This window comes from Salmo salar, chromosome ssa15 (assembly GCF_905237065.1).
Source record: "Salmo salar chromosome ssa15, Ssal_v3.1, whole genome shotgun sequence".
NCBI classification, from domain to species: domain Eukaryota; kingdom Metazoa; phylum Chordata; class Actinopteri; order Salmoniformes; family Salmonidae; genus Salmo; species Salmo salar.
In genome coordinates this window covers 16386943-16395286 of record NC_059456.1, presented here as the reverse complement: position 1 = coordinate 16395286, position 8344 = coordinate 16386943, and positions in this window count along the sequence as shown.

Here is an 8344-nt window from a genome sequence, read left to right as displayed (position 1 = left end):
CATAATGACACAATACCACATAATGACACAATACCCCATAATGACACTATACCCCATAATGACACTATACCCTATAATGGCTCAATACCCCATAATGACTCCATACCCCATAATGACACTATACCCTATAATGGCTCAATACCCCATAATGACTCCATACCCCATAATGACACTATACCCCATAATGACACAATACCCCATAATGACACAATACCCCATAATGACTCAAGACCCCATAATGACACAATACCCCATAATGACACTATACCCCATAATGACACAATATCACATAATGACACAATAACCCATAATGACACTATACCCAATAATGACACAATACCCCATAATGACACTATACCCCATAATGACACAATACCACATAATGACACTATATCACATAATGACACAATACCACATAATGACTCAATACCCCATAATGACACAATACCACATAATGACACAATACCCCATAATGACTCACTACCTCATAATGACTCAATACCCCATAGTGACACTATACCCCATAATGACACGATACCACATAATGACACTATACCACATAATGACACAATACCACATAATGACTCAATACCCCATAATGACACAATACCACATAATGACACAATACCCCATAATGACTCCATACCCCATAATGACACTATACCCTATAATGGCTCAATAACCCATAGTGACTCCATACCCCATAATGACTCTATTTTACATAATGACACAATACCCCATAATGACTCAATACCCCATAATGACACAATACCACATAATGACACAATACCCCATAATGACTCCATACCCCATAATGACACTATACCCCATAATGGCTCAATACCCCATAATGACTCCATACCCCATAATGACACTATACACTATAATGGCTCAATACCCCATAATGACTCCATACCCCATAATGACACACTACACCATAATGACACTATACCCCATAATGACACAATACCCCATAATGACACAATACCCCATAATGACTCACTACCCCATAATGACTCAATACCCCATAATGACACAATACCCCATAATGACACAATACCCCATAATGACTCACTACCCCATAATGACTCAATACCCCATAATGACACTATACCCCATAATGACACGATACCACATGACAATATATCACATAATGACACGATACCACATAATGACTCAATACCCCATAATGACACAATACCACATAATGACACAATACCCCATAATGACACTATACCCCATAATGACACTATACCCTATAATGGCTCAATACCCCATAATGACTCCATACCCCATAATGACACTATACCCTATAATGGCTCAATACCCCATAATGACTCCATACCCCATAATGACACTATACCCCATAATGACACAATACCCCATAATGACACAATACCCCATAATGACTCAATACCCCATAATGACTCCATACCCCATAATGACACTATACTCCTTAATTTCTCAATACCCCATAATGACTCACTACCTCATAATGACTCAATACCCCATAGTGACACTATACCCCATAATGACACGATACCACATAATGACACTATACCACATAATGACACAATACCACATAATGACTCAATACCCCATAATGACACAACACCACATAATGACACAATACCCCATAATGACACTATACCCCATAATGACACTATACCCTATAATGGCTCAATACCCCATAATGACTCCATACCCCATAATGACTCCATACCTCATAATGACACTATACCCCATAATGACACAATACCCCATAATGACACAATACCCCATAATGACTCAATACCCCATAATGACACAATACCCCATAATGACACTATACCCCATAATGACACAATATCACATAATGACACAATAACCCATAATGACACTATACCCAATAATGACACAATACCCCATAATGACACTATACCCCATAATGACACAATACCACATAATGACACTATATCACATAATGACACAATACCACATAATGACTCAATACCCCATAATGACACAATACCACATAATGACACAATACCCCATAATGACTCACTACCTCATAATGACTCAATACCCCATAGTGACACTATACCCCATAATGACACAATACCACATAATGACACAATACCCCATAATGACAATATACCCCATAATGACACTATACCCTATAATGGCTCAATACCACATAATGACACTATACCCTATAATGACACTATACCCCATAATGACACAATACCCCATAATGACACAATACCCCATAATGACTCAATACCCCATAATGACTCCATACCCCATAATGACACTATACTCCTTAATTTCTCAATACCCCATAATGACTCACTACCTCATAATGACTCAATACCCCATAGTGACACTATACCCCATAATGACACGATACCACATAATGACACTATACCACATAATGACACAATACCACATAATGACTCAATACCCCATAATGACACAACACCACATAATGACACAATACCCCATAATGACACTATACCCCATAATGACACTATACCCTATAATGGCTCAATACCCCATAATGACTCCATACCCCATAATGACTCCATACCTCATAATGACACTATACCCCATAATGACACAATACCCCATAATGACACAATATCCCATAATGACTCAATACCCCATAATGACACAATACCCCATAATGACACTATACCCCATAATGACACAATATCACATAATGACACAATAACCCATAATGACACTATACCCAATAATGACACAATACCCCATAATGACACTATACCCCATAATGACACAATACCACATAATGACACTATATCACATAATGACACAATACCACATAATGACTCAATACCCCATAATGACACAATACCACATAATGACACAATACCCCATAATGACTCACTACCTCATAATGACTCAATACCCCATAGTGACACTATACCACATAATGACACTATACCACATAATGACACAATACCACATAATGACTCAATACCCCATAATGACACAATACCACATAATGACACAATACCCCATAATGACAATATACCCCATAATGACACTATACCCTATAATGGCTCAATACCCCATAATGACTCCATACCCCATAATGACACTATACCCTATAATGGCTCAATACCCCATAATGACTCCATACCCCATAATGACACTATACCCCATAATGACACAATACCCAATAATGACACAATACCCCATAATGACACTATACCCCATAATGACACAATATCACATAATGACACAATAACCCATAATGACACTATACCCAATAATGACACAATACCCCATAATGACACTATACCCCATAATGACACAATACCACATAATGACACTATATCACATAATGACACAATACCACATAATGACTCAATACTCCATAATGACACAATACCACATAATGACACAATACCCCATAATGACTCCATACCCCATAATGACACTATACCCCATAATGGCTCAATACCCCATAATGACTCCATACCCCATAATGACACTATACACTATAATGGCTCAATACCCCATAATGACTCCATACCCCATAATGACACACTACACCATAATGACACTATACCCCATAATGACACAATACCCCATAATGACACAATACCCCATAATGACTCTCTACCCCATAATGACTCAATACCCCATAATGACACAATACCCCATAATGACACAATACCCCATAATGACTCACTACCCCATAATGACACTATACCCCATAATGACACGATACCACATGACAATATACCACATAATGACACAATACCACATAATGACTCAATAACCCATAATGACACAATACCACATAATGACACAATACCCCAAAATGACACTATTCCCCATAATGACACTATACCCTATAATGGCTCAATACCCCATAATGACTCCATACCCCATAATGACACTATACCCCATAATGACACAATACCCCATAATGACACAATACCCCATAATGACTCAATACCCCATAATGACTCCATACCCCATAATGACACTATACTCCTTAATTTCTCAATACCCCATAATGACTCACTACCTCATAATGACTCAATACCCCATAGTGACACGATACCACATAATGACACAATACCACATAATGACACAATACCACATAATGACTCAATACCCCATAATGACACAATACCACATAATGACACAATACCCCATAATGACACTATACCCCATAATGACACTATACCCTATAATGGCTCAATACCCCATAATGACTCCATACCCCATAATGACACTATACCCTATAATGGCTCAATACCCCATAATGACACCATACCCCATAATGACAATATACCCCATAATGACACAATACCCCATAATGACACAATACCCCATAATGACTCAATACCCCATAATGACACAATACCCCATAATGACACTATACCCCATAATGACACAATATCACATAATGACACAATAACCCATAATGACACTATACCCAATAATGACACAATACCCCATAATGACACTATACCCCATAATGACACAATACCACATAATGACACTATATCACATAATGACACAATACCACATAATGACTCAATACCCCATAATGACACAATACCACATAATGACACAATACCCCATAATGACTCACTACCTCATAATGACTCAATACCCCATAGTGACACTATACCCCATAATGACACGATACCACATAATGACACTATACCACATAATGACACAATACCACATAATGACTCATTACCCCATAATGACACAATACCACATAATGACACAATACCCCATAATGACAATATACCCCATAATGACACTATACCCTATAATGGCTCAATACCCCATAATGACTCCATACCCCATAATGACACTATATCACATAATGACACAATACCCCATAATGACTCAATACCCCATAATGACACAATACCACATAATGACACAATACCCCATAATGACACAATACCCCATAATGACACTATACCCCATAATGACACAATATCACATAATGACACAATAACCCATAATGACACTATACCCAATAATGACACAATACCCCATAATGACACTATACCCCATAATGACACAATACCACATAATGACACTATATCACATAATGACACAATACCACATAATGACTCAATACCCCATAATGACACAATACCACATAATGACACAATACCCCATAATGACTCCATACCCCATAATGACACTATACCCCATAATGGCTCAATACCCCATAATGACTCCATACCCCATAATGACACTATACACTATAATGGCTCAATACCCCATAATGACTCCATACCCCATAATGACACACTACACCATAATGACACTATACCCCATAATGACACAATACCCCATAATGACACAATACCCCATAATGACTCACTACCCCATAATGACTCAATACCCCATAATGACACTATACCCCATAATGACACAATACCCCATAATGACTCACTACCCCATAATGACTCAATACCCCATAATGACACTATACCCCATAATGACACGATACCACATGACAATATACCACATAATGACACAATACCACATAATGACTCAATAACCCATAATGACACAATACCACATAATGACACCATACCCCAAAATGACACTATACCCCATAATGACACTATACCCTATAATGGCTCAATACCCCATAATGACTCCATACCCCATAATGACACTATACCCTATAATGGCTCAATACCCCATAATGACTCCATACCCCATAATGACACTATACCCCATAATGACACAATACCCCATAATGACACAATACCCCATAATGACTCAATACCCCATAATGACTCCATACCCCATAATGACACTATACTCCTTAATTTCTCAATACCCCATAATGACTCACTACCTCATAATGACTCAATACCCCATAGTGACACTATACCCCATAATGACACGATACCACATAATGACACTATACCACATAATGACACAATACCACATAATGACTCAATACCCCATAATGACACAATACCACATAATGACACAATACCCCATAATGACACTATACCCCATAATGACACTATACCCTATAATGGCTCAATACCCCATAATGACTCCATACCCCATAATGACACTATACCCTATAATGGCTCAATACCCCATAATGACTCCATACCCCATAATGACACTATACCCCATAATGACACAATACCCCATAATGACACAATACCCCATAATGACTCAAGACCCCATAATGACACAATACCCCATAATGACACTATACCCCATAATGACACAATATCACATAATGACACAATAACCCATAATGACACTATACCCAATAATGACACAATACCCCATAATGACACTATACCCCATAATGACACAATACCACATAATGACACTATATCACATAATGACACAATACCACATAATGACTCAATACCCCATAATGACACAATACCACATAATGACACAATACCCCATAATGACTCACTACCTCATAATGACTCAATACCCCATAGTGACACTATACCCCATAATGACACGATACCACATAATGACACTATACCACATAATGACACAATACCACATAATGACTCAATACCCCATAATGACACAATACCACATAATGACACAATACCCCATAATGACTCCATACCCCATAATGACACTATACCCTATAATGGCTCAATAACCCATAGTGACTCCATACCCCATAATGACTCTATTTTACATAATGACACAATACCCCATAATGACTCAATACCCCATAATGACACAATACCACATAATGACACAATACCCCATAATGACTCCATACCCCAAAATGACACTATACCCCATAATGACACTATACCCTATAATGGCTCAATACCCCATAATGACTCCATACCCCATAATGACACTATACCCTATAATGGCTCAATACCCCATAATGACTCCATACCCCATAATGACACTATACCCCATAATGACACAATACCCCATAATGACACAATACCCCATAATGAATCAATACCCCATAATGACTCCATACCCCATAATGACACTATACTCCTTAATTTCTCAATACCCCATAATGACTCACTACCTCATAATGACTCAATACCCCATAGTGACACTATACCCCATAATGACACTATACCCCATAATGACACAATACCACATAATGACACCATATCACATAATGACACAATACCACATAATGACTCAATACCCCATAATGACACAATACCACATAATGACACAATACCCCATAATGACTCACTACCTCATAATGACTCAATACCCCATAGTGACACTATACCCCATAATGACACGATACCACATAATGACACTATACCACATAATGACACAATACCACATAATGACTCAATACCCCATAATGACACAATACCACATAATGACACAATACCCCATAATGACAATATACCCCATAATGACACTATACCCTATAATGGCTCAATACCCCATAATGACTCCATACCCCATAATGACACTATACCCTATAATGGCTCAATAACACATAATGACTCCATACCCCATAATGACACTATACCCCATAATGACACAATACTCCATAATGACACAATACCCCATAATGACTCAATACCCCATAATGACACAATACCCCATAATGACACTATACCCCATAATGACACAATATCACATAATGACACAATAACCCATAATGACACTATACCCAATAATGACACAATACCCCATAATGACATTATACCCCATAATGACACAATACCACATAATGACACTATATCACATAATGACACAATACCACATAATGACTCAATACCCCATAATGACACAATACCACATAATGACACAATACCCCATAATGACTCCATACCCCATAATGACACTATACCCCATAATGGCTCAATACCCCATAATGACTCCATACCCCATAATGACACTATACACTATATTGACTCAATACCCCATAATGACTCCATACCCCATAGTGACACTATACCCCATAATGACACAATACACCATAATGACTCAATACCCCATAATGGCTCAATAAACCATAATGACACTATACCCCATAATGACACAATACCCCATAATGACTCCATACCCCATAATGACACTATACACTATAATGGCTCAATACCCCATAATGACTCCATACCCCATAATGACACACTACACCATAATGACACTATACCCCATAATGACACAATACCCCATAATGACACAATACCCCATAATGACTCACTACCCCATAATGACTCAATACCCCATAATGACACAATACCCCATAATGACACAATACTCCATAATGACTCACTACCCCATAATGACTCAATACCCCATAATGACACTATACCCCATAATGACACGATACCACATGACAATATATCACATA